The sequence below is a fragment of the Dipodomys spectabilis genome, unplaced genomic scaffold, assembly GCF_019054845.1.
Source record: "Dipodomys spectabilis isolate Male_0828 unplaced genomic scaffold, ASM1905484v1 ptg000337l, whole genome shotgun sequence".
NCBI lineage: Eukaryota > Metazoa > Chordata > Mammalia > Rodentia > Heteromyidae > Dipodomys > Dipodomys spectabilis.
In genome coordinates, this window is record NW_024871014.1 from 345,383 (window position 1) to 362,500 (window position 17,118).

The window sequence follows — 17,118 nt, forward strand, 5'->3', positions numbered from 1 at the left end:
AGTGACAAAGGCTTAAATCAATCAAGCATCAATGGCTCATACATGTTTTACTACCTATTCAAGAGCCTGAAATCTGAGGATGATGGTTCATGGCCAGCCTAGGCAGGAGAGTTCATGATTCTCGTCTTTAATTAATCAACCCCCCAAAAAAGTGCCAAAAAGTTATGATGTTTCTCATGTAATAGAGGATATCCTTGAATAAAAACTTTTAGGACAGAATATGAGCCCCAATTTGTAGACCCAGGAACAGCACACACATGCAAAAAATAAAAAGTAAACAAAAGAAGGAAGTGGCAAGCACATATTAAAGTTTTATAATGACACAAGGGTTGTTGGTCCTGTGGATAATCCTAACTACACAAGAGACTGACATCTGAGGATTGTAGTATCAAGTCAGCTTGGGTAGGAACGTGCTTGAGATGCTTATCCCAGCTACTTAACACAAACCCCTGAGCTGGAGCTGAGGTGGTAAAGCAACATCCTTCAGTTACAAAGCTAAGAAACAGTCCCCAGAGCCAGAGGTCAAGGTGCAGGGCCACTAAAAATTACAAATAACAAACAATCAACACAAAGGAGAGCGGAAGAAGAGAGACTGAAATCTGAGGATCCACAATTCAAAGTTAATGCATGCAAGAAAATCCATGAGACATTCTGGTATGTGTGCATTGGGTGCCATCTTGCAGCTTGTGTGTGCCTCCTTGAACTTGTGCTGGTTTGTTCAAGGACAGAGCTCTACCACTCCAAGATTTTCAGTGGTTAATTAGAGGTCATGGTCTCATGGATTTTCCTTCTCAGCCTGGCTTGATTCATGGTAGGCTTTCCTCAGACTCTTCCAATTAATTGTCAAATAGAAAAAAAAAAAAAACCTGGGAATTGAGTTATGGCTCAAGTGGCAGAATTGGGCAATCAGTTTCTGGGAAAGCAACCAGGCCCTGAGTTCAAGCCCCAGGACAATCACAAAAGGATTAAAGAAAGAGAGACTAGAAGTGCAGAATGAAGATCCAATGAGAGATGTTTAAATAAATCAAGCATTGGTAGCTCACCGATGTTCTATCAGCTACTCAGGAGGATGAAATCTGAGGATCACCATTGAAGGCCAGCCCAGGTAGGAGAATCCATGAGACCCTTATGTTTCATTTGTTACCAAAAATATGACACTAGCTGTGCTCTGGTTCATGTGGTATACAAAAATAAAGAAAAAAGAGTACAAATTATGAAAGATGAGAGAAAGAGAAAATTATCATTTCAAAATGAGCCATGGGTTGTTAGTTTATTTGTGTATTCCTAGCTACTGAGGAAGTTGAAATATGAGGATCACAACTCAAAGCCAGCCTGGGTAGGAAAGTTATTGAAATTCTTATCTTCAACTACCCAGCAAAAGCTGGAAATGAAGGTGTAATAGTAGATGTAAAGTACTGAAATATGGCGAAAATCTGGGAAATGGATCCCTGGTCCATAATTCAGCCCAAAGTCAACCAAAAACAAAACTGAAAGAAGAGAAGAAATGACCATTTGAGATTTAAAAATAAGCCTGGCGCTAGTGGTTCATGCTTATAATTTTAGCTTTCAGGAGGCTGAATTTGAAGACAGTATTTAAAGGCCAGTCCAAACAGGAAAAGCCATGGGGCTTTTTTTCTTTGTGCCAACCTAGGGCTTGAATTTGTGTAGGAGCTCTACCACTTCCAGCATCTTGGTAGTTGTTGAAAAGAATCTTATGAACTTTCCTGTTAGGCTGGCTTCAAACTGTGATACTCAGATTTCAGCCTCCTGAGTCTTGCTGGGCTTTACATGAGACTCATCTCCAAAAGGAAGAAAAATAAAACCTGGCGATTGAGCTGTGGCTCCAATGGCAGAAATGAGAAAATAATTTCTGAAACAGCACCCAGACCTTGATATTAACTTCAGGGCCAACACACATACAGAGAATAAAATAAATGTGGAGGAGGGTGGGAGAAGAAAGAGCCAATTTCAGAGTTTAAAATGAGCCAAGCATAGGTGGCAAACACCTGAGATGGTAGCTACTCAGGAGGCTCAAATCTGAGGCTCACAGTTGAAAGCCAGCCCAGATAGGAGAATTCATATACTCAACTCTATGTAGCTACTTAAAACCAAACCACATCAAAAAATAGCCACAAGTTGTGTGGTGGCTCATGTCTTAATTTGCTAGTCTTGAGTAAACCCTTCGGGGATAGCACCTGGGCTGATTTGTAGACCCAGGACCAGCATACACAAGGAAATAAAAATACAAATAAAAAGGTGTAAGAATGGCAGGAAATATGGTTTAGGGATAGAGTGCTTGTGTAGCATGTTTGAATTCCTGGGTCTGTTTCCTCAGTGCCTGAAAGGCTGGAAGTGGCACTGTGGCTCAAGTAATAGAGTCCTCACCTTCAGTAAAAGAAGCTCAGGAACAGTGCCCAAGCGCTGATTTCAAGTCTCAAGGCTAGGCGAAAAAGTTGTGAGAAAATCCAATTAAAGTTTCAAAATTATCCATGAATTTTTGGTTGGTGTGTTTAATCCTAGTGATTCAGAAGGCTGAAATCTAAAGGTGGTTGTTCATAGCCAACCTGGGCAGGGATGTGCCTAAGTCTCCAACTAATCAGCAAAAAAAGCCAGAAATGAGGATGTGCTTGTAGTTGGAAAGCACCAGCCCTGAGGAAAAACCTATGAAACACTGCCCTGGTTCAGAGATCCAGCTTCAGGATCACAATAAGAGAATTAAATGATTGAAGTAAAGAACCTTGGACTGTTGGCTCATGTCTGTAATTCTAGAAAAGCAGGAGGCTGAAATATAAGATCCAGTGTAAAGGCAAACCCAGTCAAGAAATTCCAGGAAACCATGGGACCCATGTTCCTGAGGGCATGGCTTACTAACTGAATATAATTTTTCCAAGTCTTTCCATTTCCTAACAAATGGGGCAATGTCATTCTTTCTGATGGAAGCATAGAATTCCATTGTGTACTGAGTCAAGCAGAAAAGGTCAGATAAGGTGATGTTAGGGAAATGAACCCTAAGATATGTATTCAAATGATTTTTTTCATGCAATTGTTTCTAACACATTTATAAGATTATTTCTTGTTGTGTTATATGTCCCTCCCCCACAGTATAACCCCTGCTTTCACTGTATTTGATGTTGGTATAATTTGTGGAGGGGAAGGGGAAAAACAAATTGTTCAAACAAGGATACACGTGGTCCCATTGCAACCATGAGATGTACAAGTCGTTATGTCGAAAACGACCTTTACAACTTTGGTGCGGGGGGTGGGGGAGGGAGAGCGGGGACGATTGGGTGGGGGGCAGGGAGAGGATGGGAAGGGATGGGAAGAGGAAACAAAGGAGGAGGCTACAATTCTTGATAAGAAATACACTCATTATCTTGCCCATGTAATTGTAACCCCTCTGTACAGTATTTTCACAATAAAAAAAAGGAAAAAAATAAAAAGAAATTCCAGGAGACTGTTTTGTGTGTGGTAGCCACACTGGAGATAGGATTTTTTTGATTGAATGGAAATAAGAGTTTCATGGACTTTCTTGCTCAGGCTGCTTTCAAACTATGATGGGCAGATTTCAGCCTAATGTATCAGGCCAGGCCTTGCATGAGTTCAAGCTCCAGGACCAACAAACACAAAAATAATGAAATAAATGAAAAGAAGAGTAGAAGAAGAGAAGAAAGAGGCAATACCAGAGGTTTCAATGAACCAATCATTGGTGGCTCATATCTGTGATTCTAGCTACTCAGGCTGAAATTTGAGGGTGCTCTTTAAAGCTCAGCTCAGTTATATGAGTTCATAAGATCTCTCTCTCTCTGTATCTCTTTCTTTGTCTCTCTCTCTATCTCTCTCTGTCTGTCTGTCTCTCTCTCTCTCTCTCTGTCTCTCTGTCTCTCTCTCTCTGTGACAATCCTTGTGTTTGAACTTGCACTGTTTTCTTCAATGACCTACTTACTTTCAGATTTTTAGTGGTTAATTGGAGAAAAGACTGTTAAGGACTTTCCTCAATGTTCAGCTTCCCGAATCTGGCCTACCTCTACATGAGTCTCTTGTCTCCATTAACTTCCCTCCAAAAGCCAAATGTTATGGTTAGTCCCATATATGCACTGAGACAGCATCTGAGCGCCAATTTCTACTCCCAGGACAAGCAAAAATGAAGAAAATAAGAAAAGAAGGTGGAAGCAAGCATATATTAAAGTTTTAAAATGACCCAAATGTTTCTGGTTATGTGTGTAATCCTTACTATACAAGAGGCTGACTTCTGAGGATTGCAATGTCAAATCAGCCTGGGCAGGAATGTGCTTGAGACTCATCTTCATCTACACAGCACAAAACCTTGAGCTGTGGCTGAGGTTGTGAAAGCATCAGCCTTGAGTGTAAAAGGTAAGATATAGGCCCCAGAATTAGAGGCCAAGCCACAGGACCAATAAAATTTTCAAAGAAGAGGAGATGAAGAGAGGTTGAAATCTGAGGATCATGGTTCAAAGCTAGCCCATGCAAGAAAGTCCATGAGGCTTTCTCTGTGTGTGCATCAGTGTGCTGTCTTATGGTTTGAACTTGTGCTGTTTTGTTCAAAGGTAGAGATCCACCACTCCCAGCTTTTCATTGATTAATGGAAGCTAAGATTCTCATGGACTTTCCTGCCTTGGTTGGTTTTGAACTATGATCCTCAGATTTCAGAAAACTGATCCATGCTGGGCTTTGCATAAGACTCTTATCTCCCATTAGCTACCAAGAATTAAAAAAAAAAACTGGAGTTGAGCTGTGACTCAAGTGGTAAACTGGGCAATCACTTTCTAGGACAGCACTCAGGGCCTTATTTCAAGCACCAAGACAAAACAAGTATAGCCACAAGTTATATTTTGGCTCACGTGGTAAGCCACTAGTCTTGAAGAAAAAGCTCTGGTATTGTATCCAGGCCCTGATTTGTAGCCCCAAGACTAGCACATAAACAAAAATAACAAACAAGGAAATTTTTAAAAACAAAAATTGGAAAAAATAACATATTAACGTTTTTAAACGTTTGTGGTTCATGTGTATAATCAGAGCACTTCAGGAAGCTGAAATCAGAGGATCATGGTTTGAAGCCAGACTATCCAGAAAAGTACATTAAAATTGTATGTGCAATAAGCCAGCAAAAACCTAGGAGTGGAGCTATGGCTGAGTTTTAAAACATAATCCTTGAGTCAAAAAACTAATAAACATAAGGGCGCTGAGACTCTAGCCTGTAATCCTAGATATTCAGGGGTTTGAGATATGAAAATCATGGTTCAAAACCAACCTGCGAAGGAAAGTTAATGAGAACATATCTCCAATTAACCACCAGAAAACCTGAAGTGGCTCTGTGGCTGAAATGGTACAGCATTCACCTTAAGCTGAAGATCTCAAAGACAGCACTCAGGCCGAGGGTTCAACTCCACCCTCCTTAAAAATAGATAAGAAACAGCAATGAGGCCCAAAGATCAGGTCTACTGACAGCAATTAAAAGGCATTGAGGTTGAAGTCAAGAAAGAGCTGAATAAAAATATTTAAGTGTCAGAAGCTGGTTGCTCATGCCTGTAGATTCTAGCTACCCTGGGCACAGTTCAAAGCCAGCACTAGCAAGAAAGTCCATGAGATTTGTGTATGTAATTACCAGTACTAGTGGTTGAACTTGCCCTGTTTTACTCAAGTCTAGAGTACTACAACCCCCAGCTTTTTGGTGATTAATTGGAGATAAGAATCTCAGACTTCATCTGGGAAGTTGGCTCAGTGGTAGGGTGCTAGCCTTGCATGTATGAGGACCTGGGTTTGATTCCTCATAACCACATAAGCAAGAAAAGCCAAAAATGTTGCTGCAACTCACTTGATAGAGCACTAACCTTAAGCTGGAATGCTGATGGACAGCACCAAAGCCTAGTTTTCAGGCCCATAACCAATGGCAAAATAATAATAATTTAAAAAAGCCCTCAGACTTTGCTGCTCAGACTGGCTTCAAACCAAGATCCTCAGATTTCAGCCTCCTTAGTAGTGCTGGGGTTCTCATGAGACTCTTCAAAAAGAAAGAACCTGGAAGTTGAGCTGTGGTTCAATTGGCAGAACTGAACAAAATCTCTGAGACAGTGGTCAGTCCCTAGATGGAGAAAAAAACATAAAAATTTCAAAAATAAATAATCAATTGTAATACAGAAAAAATCATGTTTAATATGATACAAAGGAAAACTTTTTTTAAGTGCAGCAAACAAAAACATACTACAAAGTTTCAAAATGACATACTGAGAGTAAGGGGAAAAGGAAAAATTTTAATATTTATGTAAACATTAAATCCAAACTGACATGACCAAAACATAATATGATCAGAACCTTATCTCTCACTTTTAATTGCTTACAAACAATTGTCCCTCCAGTTTCAGCAGTAGCATGGGGATTTAGGAAGGACCTCTCTATGCAGCCTTGACTGAATAGGAATCTTCCTGCTTTAGCCTCTTGAGTTAGAAATACAGGCTTTGCCCTTATTTTAATACACAAATTACACTTTAAAACTCAGCATCAATATTCAAATAATGGATTATGTGTAAAAGCATGAATAAACATCCACCAGAGAAGCTCTGAGCAATATAATCATAACAGTAGAAGTGCACCTACCACTTAAGGTAGGTAACAGAAGGAAGATTTAGCATTTTTTTGGAAGTTCAGGGGTTTGAACACAGGGCCTCATGCTTGCTAGGTATAAAATTCAGTGACATTAATTATATCCACACTACTTTTTTACCATTACCTCTGCTTGTGAACTTCCTTTTCAATACTGATGGAATCCACACAATGACCTGCAACAAAGGCTTTTTTGTTTTGTTTTTGGTCGGTCATGGGGCTTGACCTCTGGGTTGGGCACTGTCTCTGTGCTCTTCAGCTCAAGCCGAGTCCTCTACCGCTTGAACTACAGCGCCATTTCTGGTTTTCTAGTGTTTTATTGGAGATAGTAGTCTCACATACTTTCCTGCCCGGGCTGACTTTCAACTGTGATCCTCAGATCTCAGCCTCCTGAGTAGTTAGGATTACAGGGGTGAGCCACCGTCCCCCAGCCCCCAAAATTTTAATCTTTCCTTTTTCCCTTATGAAATTGTTTAGTCAATATATTTCACATAAATAGATTATTTTGTGTCCATCCATGACAGACATATATTAATTGCAGCCTTTTTTGGATGAGTCATAATTTATGCACACCTCACATTTTATAAACCTATTCATCTGGGCCCATATTTAGCAGCTTGTTCTGAGAAGAATGGTAGCTATTTTGCTAGCCACCTCTATCCTCTGCAGTTTCCTATTCAAATTAGTCTTTGGTATCAGTATGAGTCTGCTCAGAGGGTAGAGCCATACAGGCTGGCTTTGAACCATGATCCTCAGATCTCAGTCTCCTGAATAGCTAGGATTATAGGTGTGAGACACCTGCACCAGGCCATTATTTCTTCCAAGAACATTTCAGGGGAATGGAATAGCACTGTACCACATACATTCATTAGCAACTGCCCCAGGGTGAGCCAGATGCTCAGACCAAATCCACTGACTTGATACTGTCTTTGGTGTCCAAAAGGATATTGTTGGACCTAAGGTCTTCGTGTATGATTTTGTTTGGTGTAAGTAGTGAACAGCACTTACAACATGTGTGACAAGCCTCCTGGCTTCATCCTCATATAGGCGGCAGAATTTTCAGATCCACCCCAAGAGGTATCCCCTAGTGGCCAGTTCCATGATGAGATACACAGACTCTTCATTTTCTATTACCTGGTACAACCTGATGATGTGTTTGTGCCATACCTTCTTAAAAATGTCCACCTCATTCTTTATCCAATGATGAGGACTCTCACTTCCAGAGTATTTTAAATGCCACGTCCTTGTCTGTGAGGAGGGAATGGGCCAGCTTCACTTTTCCATAGGTACCTGTGTCGAAGAACTCTTTCTTCTGGTATTGTTTGATGATCTCCTCCTTCAAGGAGCTTGAGATTGATTCTTTCTGTACTTCCATCCTTCTGCTACAATGGGAGGTAGCAAGTCTACCTAAATAAATTAAATTAAATAAAAGAAAACCCAGAAAGAGTAAAAAGAAATACCAAAATGCAAATAACAGCCCGTCCCCACTACCAAAAAAATCATTTAACTTTGATTCAGTTCAGGGGGTCATCAAACAAGAGCTCCAAGCTCTGTTAACTGACATAGGTTGGAGCACAGTGGTTTCCTATATATCCTTCATGACCTCACACAGTGGAGCAATCACAACAAGGCATAGTGATGTCATAGAAGAAATGGACCAATCAGAGTCTGGGCCAGTGAGGTCAGAGAAATAGGGGAATAGGGGACCAATCACAGCCTGCCAGCATTGACACTCTAGCTCTTAGACCTCAAAGACTTGCTAAGGAATCCATGTGGCTTGAGGTTGCTCTGGTCATTCTTGTGGCATTTCTGAAACCACTAGGACAGTGGTCAAGATCCTCTGATTTTCTAGAGGACGACTGAATCTTATAAATTGCTTCTCTGGAGAAACTAGCTAATAACCTCAATTCTTGATGTCCACCTTATCCAATGTCTTTTTTCAGCAATAGCACTGCGCAAAGGCCTCCGTCCTTCTCAAGGACAGCTGTGTACTACAACTTCCTCCTGAGGGGACAAGTTCCAGGGTGGCTTTGAGCCACCATCCTCACAATTCACCTTCCTGAGTAGTTAGGATTATAGGACTGAGCCATCGGTAGGTTCTTAGCTCATCTCTACATTTGGAGGAAGTATATTTGTTAGAAAGGCGGGTTTTAGATATGTCCTTTTACCACTTTAAATTTGTTGCCTTTGCTGTCTGATAGTGAATCTAGTTTCTGATGAGAAATTTGTCTTAACATCATTGAAGATTACTTGTGTGTGATGAGTTGTGTCTTTGTGCTTTGGGTGGTTTTCTGTTTTTGTTTAATTAGAATGTGTCTTAAAGTGGACCTGTGTAATTAAGTTAATTGACTTTTTTGAGCTGATAGATTCCTGCATGGAAGGGTTCATGCTTTCAATCACAATTGGGAGGGTATTGGTTTTTATTCCTTCAAATATTATGTATTTCTATTTTTCCCTCTGTAGACATACATATATTATACATTATATATTCACATTGTATATGTGAATATACATATATATGCCTACATATTTATATTATATATACATTTATATACATATATAGTTTCACATAGCTTCCACTTTTGTGATTGTTTATGGTAGGAAGTTTAGATTGGTCCTAGCTACTCCATCAGAGTTAGAGTTTGAAATTTTCCTCTTTATTTCTTGATAAAAATATGCATTACTCGCCAAGGATATTGAAATAGGTATTAAGGACAGATAGCCTCTCTCTCTCTCTCTCTCTCTCTCTCTCTCTCTCTCTCTCTCTCTCTCTCTCTCTCTCTCTCTCATTTCCTACCTTGGTTAGTTCTCTGAGCACAGGGCCATTGCTTGTTGGGTTCTTCTAGTGTGCTGTGAAATTTTGCAGTGTCATATTCTGCTTCAACGGCCACCAGGAAGGCCTGCACTTGGAAGAGGAGCTTCTCAAAGGCAGCCTGCATGGGTGCACCTGCCTGCCTCTGTCTTGATGTCATAGCTCCACAGCTACTTGGGGTGGCCTTAGCAGATGCCCCTTTGCCTGGACTGCTGACAGGTGACTGTGCCAGCACAAGCACAGCCCCTTTTTTATTACACATCAGAGGTCTGCGGTGGAACCTGGGGGTGTTCCCTTGTTGGTGGCTATGCATGGAGCAAGGGTGGGGGCTGCAGAAGCCTCACTGTGGCCTGACTTCTGGGGCACAACAAATGCCAAGGGTTTCTCTGGGCTCTTTACAGAATACATGGGCAGGTTCAGGAGCAGAAGCTGAGCTCAGGGGGCCCCTAAATACAGGGTGGGCTTTAGAGCTGGACATCACAGATTGATTTTTTTGAAGGGCTGCCGACACCATCTGGAAGCTGTTAGGAGGTCTGAGTACATCATGAGATTAGGTGGTGTGGGCCTCTGAGCTTCATCCATTGTTTGCAATATGGCTGAGCCCTCCCTCCCGAATTATCCTGGTGCCCTCTGAGTGTGTGCTGGTTTCTGGCAGTGAGAAAAGTTTAATGTGTCTCTTATTCCCTGAGCCTCACTAGGAAGTTCTATTGTTGGCAGGGATGATTCTGTCATTGGGAGGTCTGTGTGTTCTCTGAGGAAGGGAATCGACAGACCTTAGAGCACATCTTGGCTTTCTTTGTGAAAGGCCTGTTTAAAGCTTCAGATGCTTTAAAGGTTTCTAGACATATCCATGGATTCTTCTTTTTTATCTTTCAATGACAGCTTTAATTTCCTCCCTTAGTCATGGTCTATTGACCCCTTTGATTCTGGCATAAATGAGGGAACACAGGCAGGGCTGTTGTGTTGCTAAGGAAAGCAGACAAGGCTGCCTTGTTGCTGAGAAAAAGCAGGAAGGCCTGTCTTGTTACATAGTTTCATTTTATTCCCCGATGTTGGTAAATAAAACCTCCAGGTTGGACTTCAGGAGCTGCCCATGATCATTGTTCCATTCCTTTTCCCTGCTCTTACCATACTGCCTTTCTATTTAAATTTATTTTTACTTTTAATTTTTGTCAGAAAGAAAGAGGCAATTAAAAATCTATATGTAATGTTAATTTTTATTCTTGAATTACTAACATACATGAAAAACATGTCAATTAAAGAAGCATAAAATGGCAGATGGCGTGAGCTTGATCACTGTCCCTCTACTCTGTCTCTCTTGCTCTACCCTGGGGTGACCACTGCAACTAATTAGTTATGTATCCCTGCATCTAAACCAAATGTGCACAAAGAACAGCCTATTAAAAAGAGAATTGCCCACAGCTATCCAAGTCCCTCAAACTGCTATCTTAGTAGGAGGCCAAATTTCCATTCACACTATGGAGATTCAAACGTCTACACTCAGGTTCACAGACCTGAGCCAAGTCTGTGCTGGAACCAGGACTGAAGGTGGTAACATTGTTCACTAAGGGAGAAGTCTGCAATAGCTAGAAATCAGCCCTTTGCCTTTCCCACTAAGTCACAGTATCAGGTATGAGGATCAAGGAGTTACACAGGCCTTTTAAAGGTTACTAGACTTTGGGTTTTAACTTTTGTAATTCCAAGTTTCTCTTCAGATCAAATATTGGGCCTGCACAACAGCAGCCCATGAGGAAGTGATGTCCAGAACTTGTGTAAGTGTCTCAGAGTCTTTGAATTTGTTTTTACTGAATTGTCTTTTTTTCTACAATCCACACTAATGGCCAAATAGGTGTAGAAAAACAAGGCCACTTCCACCAAACCAGATTGTTGGTGTTCAATACCTAACTTGAGTCTACTCCATTTGATACAATACTGTTCAAAGGAACATTCATTCAGTGAGGAGTAAAACATTGTACATCTGATAGAGATAGATGTTAACAGATATCCTTGACTTTTAACCTTATAGGTGGTATTTGAGGCAGATGCAGGTGGCATAAACCTGTAATCCTGGATACTCAGCATTATAGTTTTAAGGCACCCAGGTCCAGAATGCTGTGAGACTTTTATCTCCAATTATCCACCAATAAGCCCGAAGTAGAGTTGTGGTTCAAGTGGTAGAGCAGTAGTCTTGGACACAAAAGCTCAGGAACAGCACCCAGTCCTTCAGTTCAAGTGCCAGGGCTAGCAAACACATACCAAAAATGTGGTATTTGTAAACAAAGAATAAATTTTAATTTGATCTCTTTTTAGCCAATTAAATGTCCGAGCTCTTGATCTTCAAGCCTCTTAGCCACTCTACTCCTGGAGAATAACAATTATTCAAGTGGAAAAGGATCTACAATGATTCTCCATTAGAGATGCTGATGTTTGAAAGACTATGCGAAAAAAATACTTCAGTCTCTAAAAGAATATAGCACTCACAGTGGAACCTCTGAATTTGTTAATTGATGGTCAGTATCTAGGCTTGAACTCAGAACCTGGGCTTTGTCCCTCAAGGCTAGCACTCTACCACTTGAGACACATCTCCACCTCTAGTCTTTTTGGCAGTCAATTGGAGTAAGAGTCCCGTGGATTTTCCTATCTGAGCTGGCTTTTAATAACGATCCTCAGATCTCAGCCTCCTGGGGAGCTTGGATTACAGGCTTGAGCCTGTGATGGCTAATTGAAATTTAATGGTACCAACTACCAGAGATGGTAGTTAAGACATATACATCCACCACAAAAGTCCAAGTTAATTTCAGCTTTGGTTTCTCCAACAAACTTAAGAGAAAGATCAGTAAAGATCTATCATTAAACCTTAATAGTAGAATTCAAATATTCTTGGCTTTATTTTTAATTGTGAGAATACCACACAAAGGAGTTACAACTACATGGGCAAGATCTTGGTTTATTTTGAGTCCTGCTAAATCCTAGATTTCCAGGGACAAATCCCAAAATACAAGTGTTAGGAGGTCAGAGACAGGAGAGTTCCCTGAAATTGCATTAAAATTAATATTAACAATAATATCATTTGTTTAACTACCAATCTAACAAGTACACTTAATATAATTTTTTCAAGCCTTTTCATTTCTTAACAAATGGAGCAATGTCATTATTTTTGATAGAGGCATAGAATTCCATTGTGTATATATGCCACATTTTCTTGATCCATTCATCTACTGAGAGGTATTAGTGTTGGTTCCATATCTTACTATGGTAAATAATGCTGCAATAATAAACATAGTCGTGCTGGCAGCTTTAGTGTGGTCTTGTTTGTGATCATTTGGATAAATGCCCAAAAGTGGGATTGCTGGGAAATAGGAGAGCTCTATGTGGTGTATTTTGAGGAACCTCCATATTGCTTTCCAAAGTGGTTGAACAAGTTTACACTCCCACCAACAATGTAGTAATATTCACTTCTCTCTGCATCCCCTCAAGCATCTGTTGTTATTAGAGTTCTTGATTATTGCCATTCTAACTGGGGTGAGGTTGTATCTCTATGGTTTGGTTTGCATTTCTTTTATGGCTAGAGAGGTTGAGCATTTCTTCATGTGTCTATAGGCAATCCTTCTTTCCTCTTCAGAGAAGTTTCTCTGTAAGTCTTTAGCCCACTTATTTATTGGGCAGTTGTTTCTTTGGAGATTTGTTATTGGGGGATTTAATTTTTTGAGTTCCAGGTATATTTTAGATATGAGACCCTTGTCGGTTGTATGGCTAGTGAAGAACATCTCCCAAGCTGTGGGCTTTCAATTGATCTTGCTAGCTATGTGCTTGGCCATGCAGAAGCTCTGCAATTTTGTGCAATCCCATTTGTTCAACCTTTCTTTGATTTGTTGTGTTTCTAGGTCTCTATTAAGAAAATTTCGACCAGTGCCAAGGAGACTTAGGGTTTCTCCTATTCCATCCTGTAAAGTTTTCAGATTGTCTCCTTTGACTCTGAGGTCTTTGATCCATTTGGAGTTGATTCTGGTGTAGCATGATATATAAGAATCTAGCTTTCATTATCTACAAGTAGTTAACCAATTTTGCCAGCACCATTTACTGAAGAGGCTGTCTTTCTTCCATTCTTTTTTGAGCTCCATTATCGAAAATTATTTGGCTATAGGTCTGTGTGTTCATTTCTGGGTTTTGAATTCTGTTCCATTGGTCCTGAGGTCTGTTCTTATGCAGGTACAATGCCGTTTTGATTACTATGGCTTTGTAGTAGAGTTTGAAATTTGGTATTGATATTCCTCCAGCCCGATTCTTTCTGTTGAGGATTGTTTTTGCTATTCGGGGTCTTTTTACTGTATCATATGTATTTTTGGATTGCCTCTTCTAATTCCTTGAAGAATGAGGTTGGAATATTGATAGGTATTGCATTGAATTTGGATATAGCCTTCAGAAGTATGGCCATTTTCCCTATCTTGATTTTTCAAATCCAGGAGCATGCGAGTTTTTGCCACTTTCTAAGTTCTGTTTTGATTTCCTTTTTCATGTTTTCAAAGTTTTCTTCATAGATGTCCTTCACTCCTTCCGTTAAGTTAATTCCTAGGTATTTTATTTTTGTGGGACTATTACAAATGGAGTTACTTTCCTAATTTCAGCCTCACTTTTTTCATTGTTGGCATACAGAAAAGGCACTGATTTTAGAAGGTTAATTTTATACCCTGCTACTTTTCCAAAGTTTTGAATCAGCTTGAGTAATTTGGGAGTGGGGTCTGTGGGATTCTTTAAACACAAGATCATGTCATCTGCAAAAAGGGAGAGTTTTACTTCTTTCCCTATTTGGATCCCCTTTACGTTTGCATCAAGTCTTATTTGTAACTAGGCATTCTAATACCAGATTGAAGCGAAGTGGAGAGAGTGTACGTCCTTGTCTCATTCCTGAGTTAAGAGGAAATAGCTTTAGTTTTTCACCATTAACTGTAATGCTGGCTGTAGGTTTGTCATATACAGCCTTTATTGTATTGAGGAATGCTCCATGGATTCCTAATTTTTCCAGAACCTTCATCATAAAGGGGTGTTGGATCTTTTCAAACGCTTTTTCTGCAACTATTGATATAACCATGTGGTTCTTATCTCTGCTCCTGTTGATGTGATGAATTATACTAATTGATTTGCGTATACTGAACCAGCTTTGCATCCCTGAAATGATTTCTTTTTGATCTTGGTGTATGATTTTTTGGATGAATTGTTGAAGTCGATTGGCCAAAATTTTGTTGAGAAGTTTTTCATGAATGTTCATCCAAGAAATGGGTTTATGGTTCTCTTTCTTTGATAACACCCTGCCTGTTTTTGTGATGAGGGTTATGATGGCTTCATAGAATGAGTTCCGTAGTGAACTTTTTCTTTCAATTTCATTGAAGTGTTGGAGGGGTATTAATGCGAGCTCTGCTTTGAAGACCTTGTAGAATTCCGCTGTGAATCCATCTGGACCTGGGCTTTTCTTAGATGAGAGACCTCTTATTGCTGTTTATATTTCAGTGCTTGATATGGGCCTGTTAAGTTGATTTAACTCATCTTGGTTTAGATTTGGCATGTCAGTATTTTCTAGGAAAAGGTCCATTTCTGCCACGTTCTCAATCTTATTAGCAAAAAGTTTTGAGAAGTATTTCCTTATAATGTTCTGAATGTTGGTTGTTTCTCTGGTGATGTTTCTATTCTCATATCTGAGTTCATTTATTTGGATACGTTATTTACTTTTTCTCATAAGTTTTGCTAAGGGTCTGTCAATTTTGTTAATTTTTTCGAAGAACCAACTCTTTGTTTTGTTGATTCTTTATATGGCTTTTTTGAATTCTAATTCATTTAATTCTGATTTAATTTTAATTATTTCTTTCTGTCTATTGGGTTGGGGTTTATCCTGCTGCTCTTTTTCAAGGAGGCTCATTAAATTGTTGGTTTCAGATCTCTCCAATATGTTGATGTAGGAACTCAGAACTATAAACTTGCCTCTGAGTACTACCTTTGCTGTTTCCCATAGGAGTTGGTAATTTGTGTGATCATTTTTGTTGAATATCAAGAATATTTGAATTTCATTTCTAATATCTTCCATGGTGCACTCGTGATTCAGCAGTGTGTTGTTCAGCCTCCATATGTTACAGGACTTTCTTTAGTGGCTTTTGGTGTGGAGTCCTACTTTTAATCCCTTGTGGTCTGAGAGAATGCAAGGTATAACTTCAATGTTTCTGAATTTAGACAAGTTTGCTTTGTGGACTAAAATGTGGTCTATTTTAGAAAACGTTCCATGTGCTGCTGAGAAAAACGTGTATTCTGATGTTGCTGGGTGAAATGTTCAGTAGATGTCTGTTAAGTCTAGTTGATCTATGCAGTTGTTTAGATATTCAGGTTCTTTGTTGACTTTTTGCCAAGTTTATCTATCTGATGGGGATAGTGGTGTGTTAAAGTCCCAAACAATCAATGTCTTTGGATCTATGTGGGATTTGAGGGAAAGTTGGGTTTCTTGGATAAATTTGGGTGCTCCGTTTGGTGAATAGATATTTAGAATTGTAATATCCTCCTGAAGGAGAGATACATTAATTAGTATGTAGCAACCTTCTTTAACTCTTCTCATTTATTTTAAATTGAATTCTATTTTATCTGATATTAGGATAGCAACTCGTGCCTGTTTATGGGGGCCGTTTGCTTGGTAGATTTTTTTCCAGCCTTTAACATTGAAATTGTGTTTGTTTTTATGGGTAAAATGTGACTCCTGAAGGCAGCAGATAGAAGGTTCTTGCTTTTTAATCCAACTAGAGAGTCAATGTCTCTTAATTAGAGAGTTAAGTCCATTAATGTTGAGAGATAGAACTGAGAAGTATTTGGGAGTTTCTGCCATTTATCAACCTTCTTGGGGGCTGTGGCAACTGGGTTCTTTCTATGGTTCTTGGATTCTCAGTTTGGCTGCAGTTTCTTGGCCTTTTTGTGGTCTTGTTAGTTTTTTATGTGTAGGACATCTTTAAGAATCTTTTGTAGGGCTGGTTTGGTAGAGATGTATTGTTTCATTTTTTCTTTGTTATGGAAGATTTTTATTTGACCTTCGTTTATGAAGGAGAGTTTAGCTGAGTACAGTTTTCTTGGTTGATTGTTGTTTGTCTTTATGGCATGGCATACATCATTCCAGGCTCTTCTTGCTTTGGTTGTCACTGCTGAGAAATCTGAGGTCATTCTAACTGGTTTACCTTTATAGGTGATTGATCATTTTTCCTTGACAGCTTTATGGTTCTTTTCCTTGGTCTGAATTGATCCTGTGAAGATTATAATGTGATGTTGGGTTGTCCTGCTTTGGTCAGGTCTATTTGGAGTTCTAAAAGTTTCTTGTATCTGAATAGGCCTATCTGATTGCATGTTCTCTGCTAGGATTCTGTTAAACAAATTTCCTAGACCATTAACTTCTGTTTCTAGGTGCTCCTCTACACCCATTTTCCTCAGATTCGGCCTTCTGATGGTGTCTTCCAAATGTTGAATAGATCTATCATATTTCTTGGACTTTTCTTGGATGGTTGTATGTTCTTTCTCCATAATATGTAGGCTGTCTAAATGCCTAAGACTTCGTAAGAACATAGTAGATATCATTGAATACTAGATACATGGCTCTGGCACTCTACTAATACGCATTTATTGGCATACTACCACCTGCCTATCCATGTATGACTATTTTGGCCACC